This window comes from Cetorhinus maximus, chromosome 6, assembly GCF_964194155.1.
Source record: "Cetorhinus maximus chromosome 6, sCetMax3.hap1.1, whole genome shotgun sequence".
NCBI classification, from domain to species: domain Eukaryota; kingdom Metazoa; phylum Chordata; class Chondrichthyes; order Lamniformes; family Cetorhinidae; genus Cetorhinus; species Cetorhinus maximus.
In genome coordinates this window covers 79788446-79814332 of record NC_135884.1, presented here as the reverse complement: position 1 = coordinate 79814332, position 25887 = coordinate 79788446, and positions in this window count along the sequence as shown.

The following is a 25887-nucleotide window of genomic DNA, read 5'->3' as shown; positions in this document are numbered from 1 at the left end:
CGTAATATTCGCAATTCTTCAGCCCTCTGGCAGTAACCCTTGTCCTAACAAATACTGGAATTTTAATCATTGTCCCTCTGCAATTTCAACTCTCACTTCCCTCAGTACCCTTGGATGCATCTCATCCGATACTGGCATCGTGACTTTTTAAATTTAATAAAGCCTTTCTAATGCCTTTCCCTTCTCAAATGAAAATCTTTCAAGTGTACAATTAATCTCCTCCCTCACCTCAGCCTGGGTACCATCTTCTTCCTTTGTAAAGTCAGCTGCAAATTATGCGTTTAATAGCCCCTGCTTTTTTTTTCTTGCTCCATGTGCAAGAAAACATTTTTATTCCCATTCAACCCAACTGTCTCATTTATCACCCTTGTATTATTTATAATCCTATAGAAGACCTCGGCCTCGCTTTTTCCGGCTAAGATCTCTGGCAGTCTCTTTTCATACTTGCTTTTCTTGCTGTTACAATTTATTTGCTTTTAAAATCAGATTTTTTTTAATGTTCCCGCTGGCCCTTCGAAATTTAGCCTTATTCTCCAGTGCATTTTCTACCTGGCATCTGTCGTGCGCGCTCTTCTTCCATTTAACTTCACATCTATCTCTCTCGTCACCCAGGCAATCTAGATTTATTGCCCCTACTATTTTTAGTTTTAGGTCCTTCTCGAACTTAAATACCAAATTTGCTAATTTGAGACTTAACCTTTCAGGCAACAGGAGGTAATCTGGTGAAGAAACGCAGGGAACTTCACTCAAGTTATAAATTAATACTTAACAAAGCAAGGCAGCAAAATGATGGGCGCACTACGCTCCTTGCTTCCCGGTTCGGCGTAGGACGAGAGGCGACGTCAGTCTTTGTTCTCTCTCCGTTTTCGGCTTCCCTCCGGTCAGCAGGCTCAGCAAAATTCAGCTTCATACTTGGTGCGCGCTTTGGTCAGTGAAGGCTGCTAATTATTAATTATTTCCAAGCAACAACCCACAGCGTGCTCAATGATGTTACTACATTATGATTGGTCAAAACTAGGCGAGGCTTCTTTCTAATTGGCTGATGGGGTGCGTGACCAAATGGTGATTGGCCCTCAAGGTTGATGATCATGGACGGGCGTCACCTCCAACTATCCCTTCATTGGTTCCTTAAAATGTCAATTACTTATAGGATCATCATCCTCCTCGTTATTGTTTGCTTCTGTTACTTTCAAGAATTCATACTGAGATAAAAGGGTGTTAGACGATAAGACCATAAGACATAGGAGCAAAAATTAGGCCATTCGGCCCATCGAGTCTGCTCCGCCATTCAATCATGGCTGATAAGTTTCTCAACTCCATTCTCCCGCCTTCTCGCCGTAACGTTTGATCCCCTAACCAATCTAGAACCTATCTATCTCCGTCTTAAATACGCTCAATGACCTGGCCTCCACAGCCTTCTGCGGCAAAGAATTCCATAGATTCACCAGTCTCTGGCTAAAGAATTTCTCCTCACTTCTGTTCAAACAGGTGTTCCCTTTACTCTGAGGCTGTGCGCTCGGGTCACAGTCTCTCCTACTAATGGAAACAACTGCCCTACGTACACTCTATGCAGGCCTTTCAGAATCCTATAAGCTTCAATCAGATCACCCTTCATCCTTCTAAACTCCATCGAGTATAGACCCAGTGTCATCAAACGTTCCTCATGTGTTAAGCCTTTCATTCCTGGGATCATTCTCTTGAACCTCCTCTGGACCCTCTCCAGGGCCAGAACATCCTTCCTGAGATACGGGGCCCAAAATTGATCGCAATATTTTACGTGTGGTCTGGCCACGGCCGTATAAAGCCTCAGTAGGACATCCCTGCTTTTATATTCTAGTCCTCTTGAAATAAATGCCAACATTGCATTTGCCTTCCTAACTACCGACTCAACCCACAAGTTAACCTAAGAGAATCCTTGGCTAGGACTCCCAAGTCCCTTTGAACTACAGATTTCTGAATTCTCTCCCCATTTAGAAATTAGGCTATGCCTCTATTCTTCCAACCAAAGTGCATGACCTCACATTTCCCCATGTTGTATTCCATCTGCCACATCCTTGTCCATTCTCCTGGCCAGTCTAAATTCTTCTGCAGCCTCCCTGCCTCATCAATACTACCTGTCCCTTCACCTATCTTTGTATCATCTGCAAATTTAGCTAGAATGCCCCCAGTTACTTCATCTAGATCATTAATGTATAACGCGAAAAGTTGTGGTCCGAAAACTGACCACTGCGGAACTCCACTAGTCATCGGCCGCCATCCTGAGAAGGACCCCCTTATCCCCACTCTATGCCAGCCAGCCAATCTTCTGTCAATGCTCGTATCTTTCCTTTAACACCATGGACTCTTAACTTACTGAGCAACCTCCTGTCCGGCACCTTGTCAAAGGTCTTCTGGAAGACCAAGTAGATAACATGCACTGGCTCTCCTTTGTCTAACCTATTCGCTACCTCCTCAAAGAATTCTAACAGGTTAGTCAGGCATGACCACCCCTTGATGAAACCATGCTGACTTTGCCCTATTTTACCAAGCAATTGGAAGTATTCTGAAATCTCATCCTGAATAATGGACTCTAAAATCTTACCAATGACCGAGGTGAGGCTAATTGGACTGTAATTTCCCGTCTTTTCTCTCACTCCCTTTTTAAACAGGGGGATAACATTGGCGATTTTCAGTCCTCTGGGACCCTCCCTGACTGCAATGATTCCTGAAAGATCACTACTAATACCTCCACTATCTCTTCAGCTATCTCCTTCAGAACCCTGGGTTGTAATCCCTCTGGTGCAGCTGATTTATCCAACTTCAGACTTTTCCGTTTTCCTAGCACCTTCTCCTTGATAATGGCCACCATACTCACCTCTGCCCCCGACTCTTCTGAACTTTGGGGATGTTACTCCTGTCTTCCACCGTGAAGACTGATGCAAAGTACCTATTCAGTTCCTCCGCCATTTCTTTGTTCCCAACTACTACTTCTCGAGCGTCATTTTCCAGCGGCCCAAAGTCCACTTTTGCTTCTCTCCCTTACCCTTTATATATCTTGAAAAACTCTTGCAATCTTCTTTTATATTACTGGTAAGTTTACCCTCATATTTAATTTTCTCGCTCCTAATTTATTTTTTAGTCGTCCTCTGTTGGTCTTTCTAATCTTCCCAAATCTCTGGTTTCCCACTGCTCTTCGCCGCATTGTATGTTTTCTCTTTAGATTTTATGCTCTCCCTGAATTCCTTTGTCAGCCATGGTTGCCTCGTCCTCCCTTTAGATTTTTCGTTCCTCCTAGGGATAAATTTTTGCTGTGTCTCAAAAATTACTCCCAGAAACTCCTGCCATTGCTCTTACACTGTCTTTCCTGCTAGGCTCATCTCCCTGTCAATTCTGACCAGCTCCTCCCTCTTGCCTCTGTAGTTGCCTTTATTCAACTACAATACCCTTACATCTGATTCCAGCTTTTTCCGCTCAAAATGCACGGTAATTCTATCATATTATGGTCCGGTCCTCCAAAGGTTCCTTCTCCTTAAGGTCCCTTATCAAATCTGCCTCATTACACATCACTAAATGTAGAATTACCTTTTCTCTAGTGGGCTGCACTACAAGCTGCTCCAAAAAGTCATCTTGTAGACATTGCACAACAGTTCTATGCTATCTTCCTCGTTTATTTGTTCAGGATTGGCAAATTGTACTGTCTTGCCCTCATGAATGATGCTGAGAGCTCATCATCTCAGATTTGCCAAATAGATTCAAATTCCTCATTAAATGAAACCCCCAACAATCATTGCTTTTAGAGGCCAATTGCTAAGCGGAATTTTTCTATCTGTGGTTGTTCATCCTTGGAATGGGTTACTTTGCATTTCAAACAAATGATAAAGTGGTAAAGTTGCTTATAACCTTAACATTGTGCAAGCCTAATAAAGACGATTACATAATACTAATACAAAAGATTTCATAGTAGGTAGTACATAAGAGTGTATATAAAATACATCTGCATAGCAATATTCAGTGTTTAAAATGTGAGGTAGCATTGTGTCTTTGTACATTCAGTTAATAGCATGTCTTCAGTGATAAAAGTCTAAAAGGATTATGCAGTTGCAAAGCTAATCTTACACTTTTAAAATAGTTAACTACAGTGCAAATAATGCATTGAGCTAAAACAATTACTCTCATCTAAAACGCAGAAAACTAAAACTAATTTAATGTCGAGGACATTTGTTGTTAATATTATCTCCTTTCCATACAATAAATCCCATCTAACTTTCCTTTGCAGATAACACCAGATTAAGATCAGGATTTAACGAAGTGGGAGGGTGCAAACTCTCCCAATCAACCTTAAGGCTGCATGCTCTCGCAATATGCCTCTGTGGTAGGGATAAGTACAATAGGGTAGGGGTTACCAATTGTCCTGTAATTAGCTTATCAGTCTGATACATGTATTCTGTCTAAAATCCCGTGGTGCACTTATCTGTCAATTCAAGCTAAGCGGAGTAACATGATATACTTATGTACAGAAGTCCTCAATTGGTTACAGTTTAAATAGAATAATATAATATTATGTTAATCCATTGATATACTTTTAGTAAGTGTAAACTAAACCAAATCTATTGCCTGCAACATTTTTTTTTGAAGATGACCCATTCTTCAGCCAACACCCTTTCTGCCAACACTTGCTAATAGCTCGCAATTCTCAAATGGATTCTCAACCCATCGAAGCTGCCTTTTCCCCAATTCCTTATCCCTCTTCTGTCTTGTTCCTTTTCATTTTCCATCACCAACAGATACCTTCTAAGTGCTCTCCCACCGATATCTGTCCCACTTGGGCAAAATCATTCCCCAGAAACATGTCCAACAGTGCCTGCCCTCTCGTTGTCCCAGAAAAATACTGCTCCAGAAAATAATCATGAAAATATTCCAGGAACTCACGCCTTCTTGTCCCTTTTTACTATCCCTATTCCAGTTGATATTTGGATATTTGTATTACCTCATTATAATTAAGGTATACTAATCTGTAATTTATTTGCAAATTTGTTTCTCTACACTCGTTCCACTAATGGGTGCTCTCTCTGCTACACCAATAAATGTTCTTTTACCGTTTCCAGCCCTTCCCTCAGGCCAGAGATATTCCACCCTTGGCACCTCTGGAACATCCATTGTCTCGAGTGATGTAATGTCCTCTTTACGAATGCTGCCACTACCTCTCAATTTTTCATCCTTTCCTGTCTCTCCTAAATATCATGTACCGAGGAAAATTTAACGGCTGTTTCTGCCTTTCTTTGTGTCATGTCTCTTTTACAGCAACGACGTCATTATTCCATTTGTCACCCTGTGCCTCTAGTTCATCAACATTATTATCCACACCTCGTACATTCACATAAATGCACATTAAAACTGATTTAGTCCTTATTGTTATTTTTCCTCTTACTGTGACTCCAACATAAGGCTTAAAATGGCCTTCCCTAATTCTATCAAACTCCCCACGTATTATATTTACTTTGCTACTGCTCTCTGATATATAACCCTTATCAGCTAACAAACCTCAACTTCCCACTGCCAATTATTCTCTTCTCTACCCTTAATTTCTCTTAGGTTCCCATTCCCCTGCCAATCTATTTAAAACCTCCCAACAGCAGGAACAAACCTGCCCACTAGCACGTTATTCCCAAACGTTTTAAAGTGTAATGCGCCCTTATTGTACATACCCCACCTGCTCCAGGACCGCCCCAACGTCTCAGAACTCCAGAACACTCTCTCCTATTCCATTTCTCCAGCCACGTGTTGAATTTATGAATTGTCCTATTCATATGCCCACTCGCATATATCATGGGGACAAAAGCAAATGTTACTGCTCTTTAGATCCTGCATTGTAATTCACATTCTACCTCCTTAAAATGTGCTTTCAAGACTGCATCCTTTATATACCTATGTAATGGGTCACAATGTGGACCACGACCACTGGATTTTCACCCTCTCAAAGGAATTCCCTGGTGCCTCTCTGTGATATCCTGGAACCTGGAACCAGGGAGGCAACATGCCATCCTTGAGTCACGTCAACAGTCCCAGAAATATCTGTCTGCTCCCATAAATATGGAATCCCCTGCCAGTGCAGTACTTCCAATCTTCCTCCTCCCCTAATGTGCAGCTGAGCCATCCGTGTTGCCAGCACTTGGCTCTTGCTGCAGCCTGCAGATGAAACATCCCGCTTACCAGTATCCAAAATGGAGAACTTGATAGTCCTAGGCGATTCCTGCACTACCTTCCGGTTTCTCTTAAATACTCAGATGGTCACCCATTTCCTCTCTGCCTCTATGCTGCTTAGCTGTGATGTCGCCATCTATCTAATCCTGCTATCCACGTAATCCTCAACCTTGTGGATATACCACAGTGACTCCAGCCACCACTTCAGTTCTCCTACCCGGAGCTTATGTTTCTGCAACTGGTGATACTCACTTCAGTTTTCTGTATTGAAGGCACTTTTTGCCTGCATGATGACCCATAGCCAGCAGGATGCACATTCCACTCGGCCGAGCTGTACTAACATACCTTATACATTATATAAATTGATTACTGCAGGATGGTATAATATAATAAATCACCTCTCACTCAACAATCATCTCCTCTGTGCCAAGTCCGGAATGCCCTGTGCTTACCATAAAACCAATTTACAGACCTTTTATGGTGTCACTTTCAGATTTAATCTGTGAACTCCCTACTCTCGCTCTCTCTCTCCCTCTCCTCTGTTTCCCGCTGCTTTATGAGCTTTTCCAGTAGCAAATTATCAGCCAGCTACTGGAGGCTGATAAATGGTAAAAAATAAAAGTTGTTCTACCTTCCCACTTCACTGAACTCCCTCACTCACCAAACCCGAACTTAAGCACTTTAGTGCAGTCCAAAGCAGAACTCCAGTGCAGCTAACACATCACTCAAGGTGGCCAGTTTGTTTTCTTCCCTGAATGAAGTTTCCAGAAAAAAACTGCTCAATATTTATATCGAATTAACTCATAGCCCTCGTAATGCCTGTTCTAAATCTGAAATAAATCTACACTTCTCTCAACACAATAAGCAACTTCTGGTTAATCGATAAATTAGAGAAAACAGTGGAGTTTCGATAGAAATTAACCCTTAAATGTCCCTCCATCATCTCATGAGCTCCAACCTAAGGACTCCAATTCAATTTGAAAGCAGAAATTCAATGTTGACCATGCAAAATAAGAGGTCATTTTTTTTAGGTGGACATATTATTGTAGAGCGACTATCTTTTAGCTAACAGGAAGCAAACACTATGGACATTTGAATTATTTTCGGAACAAAAACCAAAATAACTGGAACATTCAGCAGGTCTGACATCATCTGCGGAGAGGGATGCAGTTAACATTTCGAGTCAGAATGACTCTTCTGATGAAGATTCAGCGGATGGGAAACGTAAACTGTATCCCTCTCTGCAGATGCTGTCAGACCTGCTGAGTTTCTCCAGGTATTGTTTTTTTGGTATAGATTTCCATCATCCACAGTATTTTGCTTTAATCTTTGAGTCATTTTCGGGTTAGCAATCTGTAATTTGGAAAGTGCTACACCAGTCAGTGCTGGAGCCTCAAATATTTGCAATTCATATCAACGACTCGAATGAAGGTACCAAATATTTGGTAGATATATTTCGGGATAACACAACAATCGTTAGGAAAGTCAGTTGTCGAGAGGACAAGCAAAAAACCAGAAGGATAGCTATAGGTTAAGGCAGTGGTCAAAACATTGGCAGATGGAGTACCATGTTTGAACATGTGACATTGTCAACTTTTGAAGAGTAGAAAAGTAACATGTAATTTAAATTGAGAAGACAGCAGAATTCTGGGGTACAGATGGATCTGGGTGTACTGGTACAATATGTGATTAGTAAGGAAATCGAATGCTGACGGTTAATGCAAGGGTAATTAACGATAATTGTAGGGAAGTGTTGCTACAGTTGTCCATTGCCTTGATGAGATTGCATATGAAATACTGTGCGCAATTCTGGACACCTTGCTTATGGCAGGATATACTTGCATTTGTAGGAGTTCGGAGAAGGATCACTAGATTGATTCTGCGGATGAAGGTGACGTCTTAAAGAGAAAGGTTGAGTGAATTAGGCCTATAACCATTGGATTTTAGAGTAATGAGAGGCGAACTTATTGATCATATTAAATCCCTTGGGCGCTTAGCAGGATAGGTGTAGAATTTTATTCCCCAGAGAGCATGAGAGGTTGGATCATTTAATTTATTCAATTCAGGTTTAAGTAGGTTTTTTAACGAAAAGGCAGTCAAAGGATATGGGCATTAAAGGGCACATTTATCCCTACGCTTTGCTTCCTGTTAGCCAAACATTCTTATAGCTCTCTGTGGATATGCTACCTCCTCCAAGAGATTCTTGAGCGAAAGCGTCGAAAGTTCGAGCCGGGTGGAGGCTGGACATGCGTGGAAGTAAATGGGCATGGTTCATATAAGTATTCAAGAATATTAGAAATAGAAGCCATGCTAGGCCATGTTGGCCATAAAGCATTGTTCCTCATTCAACATAAGCATGAGTAACCTTTCCTGCGCTATTCCTAACCCTTCATTCCCGTAGCATTCAAAGATGCATTTACCTCTCTTGAATATATCCAATGGCTAAAAACGCACAGCTCTCTCAGTCTGAGGTTCAAAGATTGCACAACCCCTCCTTAACTGATTCATAAACGACCAGAGACTTATTCTGATAGTATGAACTATCAACGCAAGGCATGATTTCACTAAACTTCTTAATCACTGCATTTCTTTCCTTTTTGAGGAAAAATAACATGTATAATATAAGCGTTCTAATTACAAGCTGTTACCTCCATTAGAAAAGGACACAAGATGCTTCTGACAGGAAACTTGTCCCTATTTCTCAGAATTTCTACATATATTGCTTTTCTACTTTTCTGACCAAAAAAGGAAACTTCACATTTTGCCACATTGAACTGCATCTGAATTGTACTTGCCCACTCATTCGACATTCCCCTGCATGCCCTTTGTATCCTCACACCTTGCTTTCCACCTAAAGTTGTATTGTCAGAAAACCTAGATATATTGCGATTCTGCCACTCATCTGAGTATTAAAGAAAGTAAAGAGACAGGAAAGTGGTAGCTATGTCCTCTCAACGCCTTCTGTAAGCATAAGGTATGTGTATTATTTTTAAAGTATGCCGTTACCTATTTCCAAAAACGTTACTTTTATGTGATCCATTTTTATTAATAATCCGCAGCAAATTCACGTTATAATTAATTCAGAAGTTTACTATATTTGACATGTAAAACCCATGTTTGGCGGTGTGATGGAGTGGTGGTGTGGGGGTGTCGGTGGGGCGAGGTGGGTGGTTTCAAGGTCATTCTCCACTCCACACGTGCACGCACAACTCACCACACAAACACACACGCACACACAGACACACACAGGGTTAAATGTGCCCTTTATAGCCCATATCCAAACACACGGTAAGGATGGCATAGACAAATACATTTTACAGCTATTAATATTAAGAGAACAAGAACCACCGAAATGCATGTTAGCTCGAGTGAATCCATAGCCCATATTGAGCGCCCAATGAGGATTTATTTCATAAAGGATTTCAAGCTCAGGTGGATGAAGGTCAGGGTTGTAGAATTAGCTTCGCAGTTGGTGCTAACACTGCAGGATCAATTAGATAGAGACAAAATGGATCAGTGCTGCAGCTTATGGCAATACATCTTCCGGCAGAGGCAGACTAGAGGGGTACTCTGTTTTTCTGCCTTAAGGGCTGAATCTTGGCGTTTCACCAGTTGGATGTTAAGCAGCAGACTGCTTGTGAAGCTAAACATGTCATGGTAAAAGCGTCCGAAAAGAGCAGGTGCTTGGGTCATGTCCGGGTCGCATTAATATTAAATTGAAGCTTAACAAGCAGTTTCTATCCATCTGGCCAAAATTCCATTGCTTCTTTTCACCGAGGGAGCCCGGTGATTATTAAAATATATCCCAATGTCATGAGCTTTGATCGTTCCATTCTGTGATAATTCCGTTTGGAGCTGTGGACAGTTCTTCTGAACTTCCACTTCCTTTTGGGATTACAAGGTGCATGTACAATAAGGCGTGATATTCCACAGGCTAAGTAAGTAATTATTTTGTTCTTGTAATTCCTGGTTTTAGATCACAGGTCAAGAAGCCAAACCTGTGGTCACGTGACTTGATGCAGCCATAATTTTTGGTTCAGTGGGAAATCCATTTTTAAAAAAATGCCAAAAGTATAAAGCTTGAACCTACATTGTTGGATTGTTTTTTCTTCGTGTGGTAGAAACCCAGCATATGTCACTGACATAGATGGTAAACCTCTGAGTCCTGACAATTGAACCTTGCTGTCTGTTTCCATTACCCTTAGCATGCCTGTTACAGCTTCCCATTATAATAATAATTATTTTTACCATTATTATTACTATTAGTTCATAGAATTTGCGTGCAACTGAAAAGGCACTTGGTATCCATCCCTAATTACTCTTCAAACTTCAAAAATTAATCATCAACCACGTTGTTGTGAGACACGTGATGGCTCGATAAGCTCCTGATTTTTTTTTTTAGTTAGATGAATTATAAATATCACCAGTTGCCGTGGTATGATTTTAATACATGCCCGCAAAACATTCGCCGGTCCACTGGACTAATAGTCCAATGACATAAAAATTAAACCACCGTCTCACCCCAAATATTCCATTCAATCATAGTTTCTCTTTGTTCTTCACTAACCAACCTTAAATCCATTTCAACATATATCGCCAATTCCACGGGTGCAATTTTTACGTTATGAAACATCAAGGAACAAAATGCTGTTAACTTGAAAAAGTCGCAATGGAAAAGTTCATGAAAAGTCAATTAACATTAAATCATTAAATTGTTCATATGAGGCCAGGAAATGCCAATGCTTAATGATTCACCAGCTTTAGGTCGTCCAAAGGAGATACGACTCTGTTTCAGTGGGGAAAAAATTGCACTCTTTAAATTCAACACGGAGTGTAGAAGAACATTTAGTAGTTGCCTGATTCCATGTTCTTTATTTGCAATGTGAGAGATTCAACAGATTACTTTACACTTTTTCCCAGTTATTTTTCCATGACTTTAGTCTGTAAATTTATAGATTGTTAAATTACAAAACGGCTACGATCGCTTCTTAATTTTTTCTGAAAATTATTGCACTGTTTAAGGAAGTCAGAACACTGACTTTCAGTTGAGAGATCCTGAGACGGGCTCTATTAAATGCAATTACTGAGCCTGCATTTACACAAACCAATTCTGCAATTCCATCACGGCATCCGTGGAGGCCAATATGCCCAGCTATGTCCTGTACACAAAAAGCATGCCAAATCCAAACCAAACAATTAGCATCCCATCATGCGACTCTCGATCATCAGTAAAGTGATGGAAGGGGTCATCAAGAGGGCATGGGGACACCACCAGCTGTAAGTTCCATCCCAGACACGCACCACCCTGGCTTGGATGCATATTGCTGTTCCTTCACTGCCGCTGAGTCAAAATGATGGAACTACCACCCTAACAGCACTGTGGCTGTAACAACACCACATGTACTCCAGCGGTTCAATTTGCAGCACACCATCAACTCTTAAAGGGCAATTAGTGATGGGCAATAAATTGTGGCCGAGCCAGCGAAGCCTACACCTATTGAATGAATAAAAACAAACAACTAAAGGGATACCAATGCAGTACAAGTGATAAAACTCCAATGATAATGGTAACTGATTAAAAGTAAGCAAATAATAACGGGTAGGATCTCAGCGTGCGATTTACTCACACAATAACTGAGTTAGCTGAACTGGTAATTGGAGTGCAGTAAACCTAAGATGAATTTTACGAATCTTCTGAGGACCATTTCCAAGGATAGAATTATTTCTCTCAGAGAGAACCATGGGCTTATAATGTATGCCCAGAGCGAATACGTTAAATACACAATCTGTCTAACTCAACTAATTAATCATGTTTATATATGTAAATGTCCATGTACGGATTAGAATTAAAATACAAATATTAACGATTGTACTATTTTGAAAATATTGAGAAAAAGAGTCACAGGCTTTAGGAGGACACTAATAGCTTCGCAAAAGTGTCTAACGCATGGTAAGTGAAATTTAATGCGAATAAGTGTACAATATTGAATTCGCGCAAAGCAATACGAAGGGCTACTGTTTGAGGCGCATGGAAAATATGATTAACACATGAGTTCATACTCACAAGTATATATAGGAATTAGACCAATTTTGAGTGTCGGATATGAAAGCTTGTTAGATTTGTCTTGTTTTATAAGTAGAAGCATTGCAAGCAATTGATGTTAAACTTTTACAATGGTCCTTCCTCTCTTGCTGCAAACGATTCTGGCCATCAAACTTTCGCAAGAATGTATATATATATATAGCATAAAGAAGGAATAGCATGAATCAGGATGTTCATCTATGGAGAAAGATTGGTGAAGATTCATTTTTTTTTACTTTCAGCTGAGCTAATTAACTTTATAACGAAGCGAATACTCAGGATTATGTGTTCTTTATGTTGCAGGTATAGAGAAGGTTATGCCTCTGGAAAATGCTTTGTGACCAGCAGCAGAAATAGAGGCAGTCTTGCTACCAAAGAGCTGGAGGGAAATTGAGGATTATAAATTTCCTGTGGATGCTTGTAACTTTCAGAAGAATCTAATTGAATGCTTAATGGAGGCACCATACATGGAAGCATTTATAAAAAAGCAATGACCGTGGCAGAAAGCGGAATCGTTTTTTTTACGGGGTATGGGAAATGCTGTGGCATGGGAGTAAACTGGATGGCTCATCCAAAGACCTTCCATTGACATGTCTGACTGTGTGTGCTGAAAGATTGCACTAGTTATTGAAACTTTGTTGGAATGCATAAATGTGTGATTGACATGGCAAAAATTTGGAGGATACATTGAGATACCAAGGGAGTATTAACAGCTCCGGCATAGATAGATTATGTGTCTTGCAAAAGTTGGAAGCATCATAGAATCCAACTGTTTGCGGGGTGAACAATATTAATGATCCCTGCTGTGGCCTTGGTGATACCCTTATACCAAATTAAACTCCAAATTCCCCATTGCCATCCAAATAGCATTAAAATAAGCGGCAAGAATCATGTTCAGTTGTCTGAGAGTTCGTTTTCAGTGGAGTTGACGGATAAGAGTAGCGGGAGAAAAACGACTAGCACAGCGGATATGATTCAGCACATTAATGATGAGAGAACTCGGTGGGGGAAGAGTGCTTGTGGTGGAGGTGGTGGAGGTTTTTTTTTTTAAAAATCGTTTGTGCACTATTGATTGCTTCAAACGGAGAAACGTATTTATAACGGTAGACATTATATCAGGTCCGGCAGGCCTTAATAGTGTAACAAATGCTTTTGGTAATATAGGTAAAGGGATGGACTGGAACATCGCAAGGATAATTTAAAAGTTCGGAGATGAAAGCAAAATTGCGGAACATGACCTGTGGAACTTCAAGATTACACGTTTAGCATGACGAATGTGTCAGAAGCAATAGAGGGTAAATAAAATGCGGATAAAAATGGCTTGATTAGCATAGTCAAAAAAGCATTATTTAGGGGGAAAAGCAGTAGAATCTCAGAGGGCACATTCCGCAGCCTTTCAAGGCGGTAGGGCAAAGTCATAGCTGATAGCGAGAGTGAATATATAAGAAAGGAGTTCATGGAAAACTTTCTATTAAAAAAAAAACACTGGCTAGACCATTGCGCAGTGCCATGTGCAAATCTGGGCATGGCAGATGAGCAAGGAAGCCTTGACATTGAAGAGGCGGCAGGGGAGGTTTTCAGGGATGAATGCCTTCAGCTACTTGGAGACCTGGGAGAAGCTCGGATTTTTGCATTACGCAATTAAGGTCAGAGGGCTACGGAAGAGAAGGAAATAACATTCTGAAGTGTTCATCGAGTAAATGGGAACTATTTCAATTTGTAAATGTATACACAATCCACGTTCAAATAGTTAAAATTAAAATATATCGAAAAATAGAGGGAAATTGAGGAGCAATATGTCGGGAAGATCCAGTCAGAGCCGCTTACGTTGTAACATTTATTAAAGGCAGTTAAATATGTTCCTGAAAGCGGCTAATTTGCAGTTTTGTAAATAACGCTCTGCGTTACACTAAAAAGGAAATCGCTTCCATAGAGGCGATACTCGGATTCCAGATAGAATGTACTTTCAGACTCTCTGGTTCTATCAGAATTCTTACTTGTGTTACGGTAGGTGATAATGGGAGTGGCAGAGGCTGAAACATTGAGTGCACTGTGAGGTATTAACATTTCCGTGCTGGATAATCTGCGCCTCTTGAAAGCGACAAGAAACATAATATAGCATATCGTTCTTGGGTTTCGTCGTGACCTTTGTCCTTGTTGTAGTTTTGGTGTCATCCTTGTACCAAGCGAAGCTGATATTCTTCGGGTAAAAGGGATTTACGGGCATGGAACTGCAGGCGACGCAAATGAATCATTTTCGGGTGGTTGATAATTATTTTTCAGTGGAGTTGGTGGAACTAGGAAAATGAAAATGAAAAAAAAAATCTTAATTTTGACATCAAAAAAGTTAAAAGCTAAAAACGTAGTTCTAATGTTTAAAAAGGGACCGAAGGAAATGGCAAACAATTAGAGGCCAATTGCTCTTACATTGTTGGTGAGCAAATTAGTAGAATCAATCCAGAGAGATATGATTAGCTGTCACGTGGAAAGGCATGGGCTAGTCACGGATGGTGAGCATGGATTTGTTAAAGGAAGATCTTGCCTCACAAATTTGATTGAATACTTTGAGGAAGTGACAAGAAGAGTTGATGAAGATAGTGCAGTGGATGTTGTGTACATGGATTTTAGTAAGCCATTTGACAAAGTTCCACATGGCAGATTGGTCAGGAAAGGAAAGGCTCATGGGATTCAGGGTAATGTGGCAAACTGGATAAAAGGTTGGCTTTGTAACAGGAAACAAAGGGTAATTTTCGATGGATGTTCTTGCGAATGGAAAGTTGTCTCAAGTGGTGTTACACAGGGCTCGGTGTTGTTACCCTTGTTTGTGTTATATATTAACGATTAGGACGAGACCGTGGGGGGCATGATTGGGAAACTTGCAGATGACACAAAGATTGGCCGAGTAGTGTATAGTGTAGAGGATAGCCATAATCTGCAAAACGATATAGATGGTTTGCTGGAGTGGATGTTAAAGCGGCAGATGGATTTTAACAGAGAGAAGTGTGATGTGATACATTAAGGGAGGTCAAACAGGTACAGGGATTACAAAATAAATGGGAATATACTAAGAGGAGTAGATGAAGTGAGAGATCTTTGCTTAAAAGTACACAGATTCCTGCAGACAACAGTCCAAGTAGACAAGATTGTAAAGAAGGCATATGGAATGCTCTCCTTCATTGGCAGAGGTATAGAATATAAAAGTGAGGATATAATGTTGGGATTGTATAAAAAACTGGTGAGGGCACAACTGGAGTATTTTGTGCAGTTCTGGTCACCACATTACAGGAAGGGCGTAATAGCTCTGGAGAGAATCCAGAGGTGGTTTACAAGAATGTTGCCATGGTTAGTAAAGTGTTGCGACGAGGAGAGATTGGATAGGTTGGGATTATTTTCCTTAGAACAAAGGAGGTGAGAGGTGCCTTGATTGATTTGTACACAATTATGAGGGGAATAGATAGAGCGGACAGGATAAAATTGTTTACCTTGATCGAGAATTCTAGAAGCAGGGGACCTAGATTTAAGATAAGTGGCAGAATGTGTATGGGGAACATGAGAAAGAACTTTTTTATGCACAGGGAAGTCGGTGCCTGGAATTCGCTGCCGAAGTCGGTGGTCGAGGCACAAACTTGAAACTCTTTTAAAAAGTGTCTGGATCTGCACCAAAAGTGTTGTAAGCTGCAGGCCTATGGGCCCCATGGAGGATGGTGGGATTAGGAAGGGCACCTGGGTGTCCTCGGGCTGGCATGGAGAAGATGGGCCGAATGTCTTCCTCTGTGCTGTAACTTTTCTGTGGTTTTATGGCTCTAAAACTTTGCGTCAACCCATTCCTGGCCTCACTGTGCGGCTTTGGGGGAAGAAAAGTCGTGGTGGGCGTTGGGCAGAGAATTCTACTGCGCGCTATACATATCTGCATCATTATCAAAATCTTTATAAAGATAATTTAATACTGACGGCAATTTTAAGGTATGAGAGGACGCAAAACAAGTGCTAGCAAATAGGCCACCCATTTTAAGGATCGCACACTTTTCTTTCTGCTGGAAGGTATTATCGAGTGGGTTGTAATTTGTCTTCATATTGACTACTGCCTCTTTTGCCAAGAGACTGAGGAAAAATATCACTTAGTTAACAATAACAACTGATGAAAAATTTTACTCTACCCATGTTTGATATGAAGAGTTAACACGGCCCCTTAATTCATGGAGATCAAAAGGATGATGACAACATAGGATGGTGGTGGTAAGGGGTGTTGGCAGCGGACGGCGGTGGCGAGAGCATTTGAGCAGCCTTATTAGCAATATGGGCTTTCGCAGGACTTCAATATGCTATGTTAAATTACAGGTGCACAAATCTCAATCACAGTACGGAACTTCATCCTGCGATAGCCAAGGTAATGAAATCAAACCATCAATTATAACCATTCTGTTTGCATTCTGGGGGACTAATCTAACACTTTAACGATACAGCAATAATATTTGAAATCATAGTTTTCTGCGCGTCGACTGGAATTTCGATAAAACAACTAATAGACAATGCTCAACCTGACCAATCATGCTGAAATGTTGTACTGCATGGTAGAAAATGGAGTATATGCCAACTGTATTAATTGAATATTTAAATACAGGACAATTGGAAACTGCGCAGCTGGCTCGACGGGCCATATGGCTTTCTCTTGTCCTCCTTACCTTGCCTGGTTTACATCTGACTCTTGGTCCACTGTCATGTGGTTGGCTCTTAAATGCACTCGGAAATGGCCGAGAAAGCTACTTCAAGGGTGATTAGCAATGGCAACAAATTTTGGTCTTGCCACACATCTCATGAAAGAATAAGAAAAATATAAGGTGTTACTTTCTAATGTAAAACTTCCAATGCACAATCGGAAACTCTTCCAAACGCGAGTTGCTAATTACAGACAACTCATTTTATTTCTTCTTCATACGTACCTCATACTGATAAATTGGACCTCGTTCCGCTTCCAACAAATTTGCCTGGTTGTGTGGCAATGCGTCTGACTCCCTCTGCGTTCTACACATGCACGTTGATGATCTGATGGAAGCGACCAACTTTCTTCTTAAAGTCAAACATTTTCCTGTCATCTTGTTTTTCTACCCGACAGATTTAATAATCGATTAGGGGAGTTCAGTATTCATGGTGTTGCTTTGCACAGTGTTGCCAGCATGAAGGGGCAAAACCTGGCATCAACTAGCATGAGAGAATCTTGAAGAGGAGGAAGAATGGGAATATGTGGAGCCATTCCGCGAAGAAATATTAGGGAAGCAGAAATTGCGAGGACACCCTGCCGTGCAGAAATAGATTAGCTCATTCGAGTGTGATGCAATTAATTATAAATAAAGTTCCCGGGTCAGCAATGGTGCCCTAATCCTTAACTTTTCTCTAACAATGCCCCACAATTAATGGTCAGGGCCGCGATACAAAAGTAAAAGTCACCACAAGATAAACGGTTTAGATCAAAATGAGAAGTCACCAAATTTTCATTAACATGCACCTTGGAAATTTGAAATGGCCGCGAGTTGGAGTGTAGAAGACAAAGGTAAAGCTATGGTGAAAGGAAGGGGAAAAATAGAGATGCATGCTTACGCTATGTAAAGTTTATTAGAATATTGTATTGAATGAGGAGGCGATGGGATTTGAGGTGGAACATTACAAAAGAGGAACTATCATTTAAAATATTACAAACGCACTGTCATCCACAGACGTTGTAAGCGCTGTTCCTATAATGGCTAGTCCAAACCAACCCAGGGGTTTTAGAGCACACCGATGTGTATTGCCTACGTGGTTAGTTTCTGCTACTCCTGGTGTTGTACCTCGTTCTCCTACAAGGCAGAAGGAACTATATTGGAGAATATCACGCAATGTGTTGATGTGAGCGCCGATTATGTTGGAAAAGCAAGCACTGTATGCAAGCAATCTGTGTGATTGTGAGCTGAAGTATGTGTATGTTAAGCGTGAGTCCTGATTAATATAAATTTGTAATCGGCATGTGATGAAGTTGTGGAAAAGGGACCAGTGGCTTAAGTTGGCGATGCAAGAGTTAGGAAATAGAATTTGACGATGAATTCACTGCCCATAACAGTTCATTTGAGATAATTGAACTTGTGGGACAACGTTTCTTACTCTCGTGGCTGCAAGGTTAGCATGCATTTCTCGGATCCATTGACTTATCAGTGTGCGTTTTGGGGCTGCTGCATTCCTCAAAAAAGATTTCCAAATGTTTCACCATGTCATCCGGGAGCTATGTCATTAATAATGGATGTCTTATCCCTGTCATGCCCAGCCATTCTCCTATGTCTGCCTGATAAACCTCAGCTGTCACATGTCAAATAAAACTCGGGACAGGTGAGAGCGTTGTCAGATCACTGTGTGGGCAGTCGATCTGAGAGTGAGCAGCTTTCCTGGGGGTGTTTCGCAAAACCACACCATAGAAAATCATTGACATGCATCATAAAGGTGCTGGGCGTTTCATTCTGTGATATCAGTGGATCATTGCTCCACCTGCTTTCAGATGATTACAGCCTTCTTTCGGCAAGGCAAGCCTAGCCATTAAATACCAGACTCTTGACACATCATGAAACTCATAACCACAAGTATTTAATGTCCACAGCTTCATTTTTACAACACTTGCTTCCATGAGTGGTTTAAAATAATGCTTCTGCTTGATTTTTGTTTGTTTTCATCCGACAGAAAATAGCGTGTTTGTGCCAATCGACCTAAATTCCCACGACTTTTAAGATAACACAGCAAATAAACTTTTCAAGACCACTTTTCGTGCCGTGGAGGAGTCCACGTTGACATGTTCATCTCCAAGTCTCCTTTCCAAACCTCGTGCCTTTGGTCTCATTTCAGTCTATTTTATTCCATTTTGATTAATTTTTCCTTGCATATCCATCTGTGTGATAAATCTGGATGTCTCCTATCTGACACTTCAGAGTAGACACGAAATTCCTCCCAATATTCAAAGTTTTTCTTTTCCCTCTCTTCTGAAATTGTCTTCCAAATTGTTTTTCAGCCACAAATACATTCCTATCAAAAGGGTCTCTAGTTTTAATAGTATTCCTAAACTGTTCTATAATTCTTGGCCTACCGCATAATCTAGTCAAGCTGCGGCATTTACTTGCCCTCCTATATTTTTGAATTACTGCTTCAGGGTCTCCTCCTCCCAGAATCATGGCTGTTCGTGATCGCTTCCTTGTGCCAGAATCACTCCCCGATCCACAATGGGTGTCACTCTGTGTTTCCTTCTTCTCCATCATTTCACGTCATTTTCCCAGTCCCTAGACCGTATCTTTTGTCCATCTTCTTGGACACTTAGCCCAAAGTTGATTCTGCCACTCTTTCCCCCTGTGCTCTCTACCATTTTCGCATTTCTCTATTTACTGATCGCTGCAGCTATATAGGTCCTCCAAGGGGCGAGTATAAGCAATTAACTTTTTGGCAGGCTAGCTCTCTTCGCTCCATGAGTCGTAATTAATCTATCATCACGCGGCCCCTTTTGAACCATATTCTGCTACTCATAGCTGTCAATCATTCGAATATGTTAAGTGCAGGATGCCTCATCACCTACTGTGAATTGTGCAGATTCCAAAGCTTTATAATAAATCCGGATGAACTGAAATGATTTCCTCTTAATATTTTGACGACCATGTTGTCCAACCACTGTCTTCCCATCAGACGGTATAACCTTACATGGACCTTTCCTTTTTGTCCTTCTCTCTCTTTGTTATAGTACACTAAAACCCAGACTTTGTTCCTCAGGGTCTAATGAAATGCTATAAGGCGCGCCGAATTCTCTGCAATTCTTCAGGCTTGATGATTGCTCTTCTCCCTGCATGTAGGGCATCCAAGCCCGCAGAAAGTAAAGGTGAACTAATTGAATATCATTCTAGGGCCAGGGGATCATCACACAATAAAGCTGGTATTTTCGCATTCCCCCGATAGACCAACAGATGCAGATAATGGCCCGCAAGTGTTTCAAACAATTAACAAAAATAAATTCCCTGCTCAGGCCACATGCAATTTGCTAGCTTGTGGAAAGTCCCATCGATCGCCAGGAGATTGCTTTCAGAGAGCCCATTGCTGAAAGGACTATCAGTTGTGATCTCCATGACCACAATGCCCTGTTTTCACAAGTCTCTAAACTCCTCATTGGAAAATTCACCCACACCAGAGCCCCCACACACCCCTCCACCCCACCCTCCACGCCACCGAATCCCCCACCATTTGTCAGTCAGGATCACATATATGTTTCCATTCTGTCTCTACAATCACTGATTTGCCATCAGCATGCATTCTTGTCCCAAATTTCGAATCCCGCTGCCATTCCTATCAAATTAAATTGTTCCCTTCTTTCCCACAACCTTAAAATGCATCGCTACTCCTTCATTAAGGTCTCGTGCTAATGGAAGCCTAGAAATGGGCCATGACTATGTCCACTGATACTTTTGTAAATGTCACATTTTTTACTCACAACTTCAAAGAGCCACGTGTGCTCATCATCACCTACCGCTGAATTTGTGGTAGGGATTCTAGTCTATAACAAGAGGGGTAAGAAATTTGTCCATGTAACTTGAATACTTTTATTTTCTCTTTAAAACGCCTATTACCTGATGTTATTAACAATTATTTAACATACCGATTAGATATGCTAGGTTTCGTTAAAGGGACACAATACTGTCCTGATTGTGTAAATTTCAAATCTACTGCTTTCGAAAAGAAATTGACGTGTTATGCCCCATCTCTAGTTTCATTTCTGCCGTTTTTTTCATGAAAGGCTTGCTCACCAGCAAGGATATCTCCGTAGATGTCACACCTGTACGAATAACGTGGTTCATTCCAACTACTCGGCATGGAATCACCACTCATCTCAATAATACTGTTGCCATCCTTGAAGCTGAAGCAAGGAGAACGTTCCAATTTATTAACCTTACCCCCATCCTTGCTATGGAGGGACTCTAAGTAACATTTTGAACAATGCCTACGAATCAATGGCATTGATCTACCACTGTCAAAAATGATATATTTCAAGTAATATCTGACCAGTACACTCATTACTGGACAGAAGTTTCTTGTGTATTTTGTATCTCCAGAACTTTCCCTGTCATGAGTCACTTGGAACAACTTGTGGCTCCGGCTTAGAACATGTACTTCATAATAAAATTTTGGATCACACCTTTGACTGTACCCCGGGCATTCCTGGGGTAGATTTGTCAAGTATTGTAACGCCAATCCAGCCGTCTGCTAGATATGCTAGAATGCTTCCATTCTCAATAGTTTTGTCTGTAATTCATCTGTGTTAATGTCTCCTTTTGCAAGTACCTGTATAATTTCGATTTCAGCGGCGATCGTTGACTCATCCATCTTCTGTGTCTCTTCTGAATGCCCCACTTCTTCCATGAGGGCTCCTGGAAACGACATATTTCCTTTTTTTTTTAATTAAGTCATCAGTCTTCTGATCCAAAAGGAATGTTTCCATCTGAGAATCAAGCTTCAGTTAGGACCTGAATGTTATCCATGTGCGACATTTGAGTACAGTCTAAAAAATTGAAAGCGATCACTGAACAATAAATTTCTAAGTTTAATTTCTGATGTATTTAATATAGTCTCTTAAAGTCCGTTTGGAAGATCCTGACGAAATCTGACAATACCTCCCAGGCGTTTAATAAATTACCTCCCTTCAAAAGTTAATCCATCGTACTTGACAGAATATTCCAGCCTTAATCACTACTAAAATGATGGTCATCCAGTTCATCAATAAAAAAAAAACTTTGCTGCTTATTTTGCTTTTGTCAGGAAGTGATAATGCCAATGCCATAGCTTGTTTTCTCTGTAGTAAAGATGTAACCCGTATCCATCTGCCCAGTCTATTTCTTCCACGGGCCTTAAGATTTGGTTTCATAGGATAGTCGTGAGTAATCATGTCCTCAAAATTTATGCATGCGTTCAGCCATTTGCTTTGTGAAAGGAGCTCAGATATCTATGTTAAATCTGAAAATAGGTCTGTGTTTCCAATAGTCACCTTTAGGAAGCATTCTAATTGTACCATGCTACTCTGATCCCAAGTCAGTTAGTGAATTACGAAGCAAGATATTGCCACATTCTTATAATAGGATTATGTACAGAACATAGCATTAAATGTATTTGCTTCTCACCTACAAATCCACTGTCCCAGCAGTCACTTTGCAAGTGCTCCATGTAGTTAATTTAAAAAGTGCCGTTCTCGTATGCATCTTATTAATATAATTGACATATCATTAACTGTTGAGACGAGGGTTGTGCATTTTCATTTCATAGGGGTGTGTGTTCGTGTCGGGGAAGCGAGTGGTTGAGTTGGGGAGGCAGGTGTTCCAGATAAGGTGGTGAGAAGCTGGCAGTTTGTGCGTATTCGGGTCAGTGTATTGGTAGCCAGATCGGGGGAGTGAACATTCGGGGTGGGAATGTTAGCATAAACAACGGGAGGTTGAGCAGTCCGGGCGGAGATTGAGTAGTCACGTCCGGGGTGGGCAGTCGAGTGTGGCCGTGGGCAGTCGGGCCCTGAATTTGAAGCTCAGTTCCCAGTGCGCAGTCGCATCGGGTGCATGGATAATCAGGACGAGTGGGTGGGCCGTCGCGTCCGGGGGCTGTGCAGACAGGTGTAGGTGTGACGAGACGTGTTGGGGGTGGTGGGCAGTAGTAGCGGAGAACGTGCGTAATCGGGTCAGCTTGTGGGTTGTCCCGTAGTGGTTGTGGTATTCGACTCAAGGAAGGTCGGAAATCGTGTCCGGGTGTGTGTTGTTGAGTTGGTGGGTGTAGAAGTAGAAGTAGATTCTAGGGGCATGCAGTTGAGCAGATGGGCCGGTCGGCTGGGTGGTCGTGTCGGGTTCGGTAGTCCATACTGATAGGTAGGCAGTATGGTCCAAGGGAGTGCTCTCGACTGGGCGATGTGAAAAGTCAGGTAAAGGGTGCGTAGCCATATCTGGGGATGTTTGGTGTGAGCGGCGGTGAGTCATCGATACGGGGCGCTGATAGTAGCAGCTAGAATTGGTGAGATATTAGATCAGGGAGGGTGTTACTGGTGTAAGAGGTCTGAGGTTGGTGATGTGCGGGAGGTCGATTGTTGATGTCAATTTATTACCCTGTTAAACACTGGCTTCCACCAGAAATTATCAAAGTGAATCAATACTGTGGAAAGTACCAGGGCTTATAGTGCACTTTTAGCCCAAGTCTCAAACCCCGAGGCTACTGCAAGAAACATTGACAGAGGGTCCTGTGAAAGATTAATCAGCCTATGGGGAGTTTTAAACTACCGGACAATTCCGATGGATGAGCGTTTGAACGGCCTTCCGATAGCTACTAAAGTCCAACAGCTGTGTTGCCATCAGAATATGGCCCATTACACCCTGGTCACAAGAATGCGGAGGATAGCATTGACCTCCAGACAGAAGATAATTCAGCCCAAAGTCCATTAACTCAGGAATAGCTTTTACTGATGTCACGTGTAGCATGAGTCTGAGATATTGGTGAGTGTAAATGTGAAATGTTACGCGACTGATTCCTGGGAAGATATGAATTTGTAAACGCTGCCTATATTCCCTAGAGTTTAGAAGAAAGGATAGCAAATATAACAGCACTATTCAAAACCTAAGAAGGCAGAAACGTGAACACAGTCGGCCAGTTAGACTTTCATAGGAAAAATGCTCCAAACAGTTATTAAGAAAGCATCAGCAGGACATTTAGAAAACCATAATGAATTCAGGAATAGTCAACATGGTTTCATGAAATGAAAATCATGTTTCATAAATTTATTAGATCTTTGAGGATTTGCGATCAGGGTGAATCAAGAGGCACAAATAGATGTTGTACACTGAATTTCGAAAAGGTATCCGACAATGTGCTACATCAAATTTTACTGTGCGAATTAAGAGGTGATGGTTTAGACAGTACCATATTTGCATATATATTTAGGATGTGTTCTGAGACTTTGAACTTGTATTGCAAATTATTCAACAATTAGAACCATTTTTCAGCACTTACGATTTCAGACGCCCTAAGAATTTTATAACGACTTAATTAGAACGTCTCTCATTCTTGCAAATTTCTATATCGGTCTGGTCTATTCAACTTCTCCTCATAGGACCATAATTCGATTCAAGGAAGCAGTTTAGTTAACATTGGTTGTAGCCCCTGTACGGCAAGCATGCGTTTTTTTCCCTGAAGTAAGGAGACAAGGACTCACACAGTGTGCTACATGTGAGTTTTCAATACCCTGTATAATTTAAGAAAACGTCTTAATTATTAGATTGTAATCATTTTGTGAGAAAAAAAAAACAATCATTCCATTTGGCTTTATAATAACTTGATTTACAAACATGTTACTTCCATTGAACTTGATTCGCAAATGCCGATGAAGGCAAAATTGTCCCAGTCTGTCAGCATTAATAAGCATTTTGTTTTTGTACTCAGGCGAGAGACAGGCACCCGGTAATTAAATCCTCTCCCCACCTGTTCTCAACAAGACGGTCTCTTGATTTTTTAAAAGAATGCAATAGCTCGTTTCCCCAAATTGTCATTTTTTGTGATCGAATTTAACAAATATCTGCAGTAAACTCGCGCTATAATTAACTTAGATAGTTAATTTATTACACAATAAAATCCCTAGAGAAGGGTGTTTCTAAGTTCCCACTCGACGACACACATACACAGGCACACAAACACACTCATACACGCGCAAACAAACGCAAACACAAACAGTGAAGTTGAAGTTGGCGGGGGGGGGGGGGGGGGGGGGGGGGGGGGGGGGTCGGTGGGGGGAGTAGGGTGGGGACAGAAAGTGGAGTTATAAAACTATGGATAGGAACTGTACAAGGACCACGTAAATAAATACGTGTTCATGTGATTTTCTGAGTCCCGATTCAGAGTTCCATGAGGATTTTTTTTTTCAGTTTACTTTTTTCGAGTTTATCTGGCTGAAGACCAAAGTTGTAGAAGTCGGTCCGTGCTCAAATGGCAAGATGATGCAGCTACACAGAGACTGGGCCGGCTCTGCAAGCGATGATAGGAAACCTTCGAGAAGAGACGGCGTTAAGGAACAGGCTGCTGTTCTTCCTGGTGGCCTGATTCTTGTTGGTTCGCCAGTTGAATGCTAAACAGCAGACTGCCTGTGAAGCTCAAGAGATAATGTTAAAACTGTCAAAAAAGTCCAGATCATTGTACCATGTGATGTCGCATTCATGGTAAATTGCAGCTTAACAATCCTTGTGCTACCTTGTCACCTACAGTTTGCCAAACAATCTATTTATTCTTATCATGATTTGTTCATGGATTGTGAGTGCAGCTGGCAAAGCCAGTATTTGTTGCCCAACAATTTTATACTGTAATTCCTGGTGTTATCTCCTAGGACAAAGGGCGAGCACTGTCCTCATAAGAGCTAAAGCAGCTCTTTTTTAACTGCAGCAAAAAATCACTATTAATGTGCAACAATAATACAATGTTGGGCATACAGAATTTGACTTTTTTCATGTCACAGGAACCCAGCATAGGTTACAAACGCTGGTGTTAAACAGTTGAGGCTCAATTACTGATCCTTTGGCACCATATCAGGTTTAGCTTGCCAAGCCAACTATTTATTCTTATTA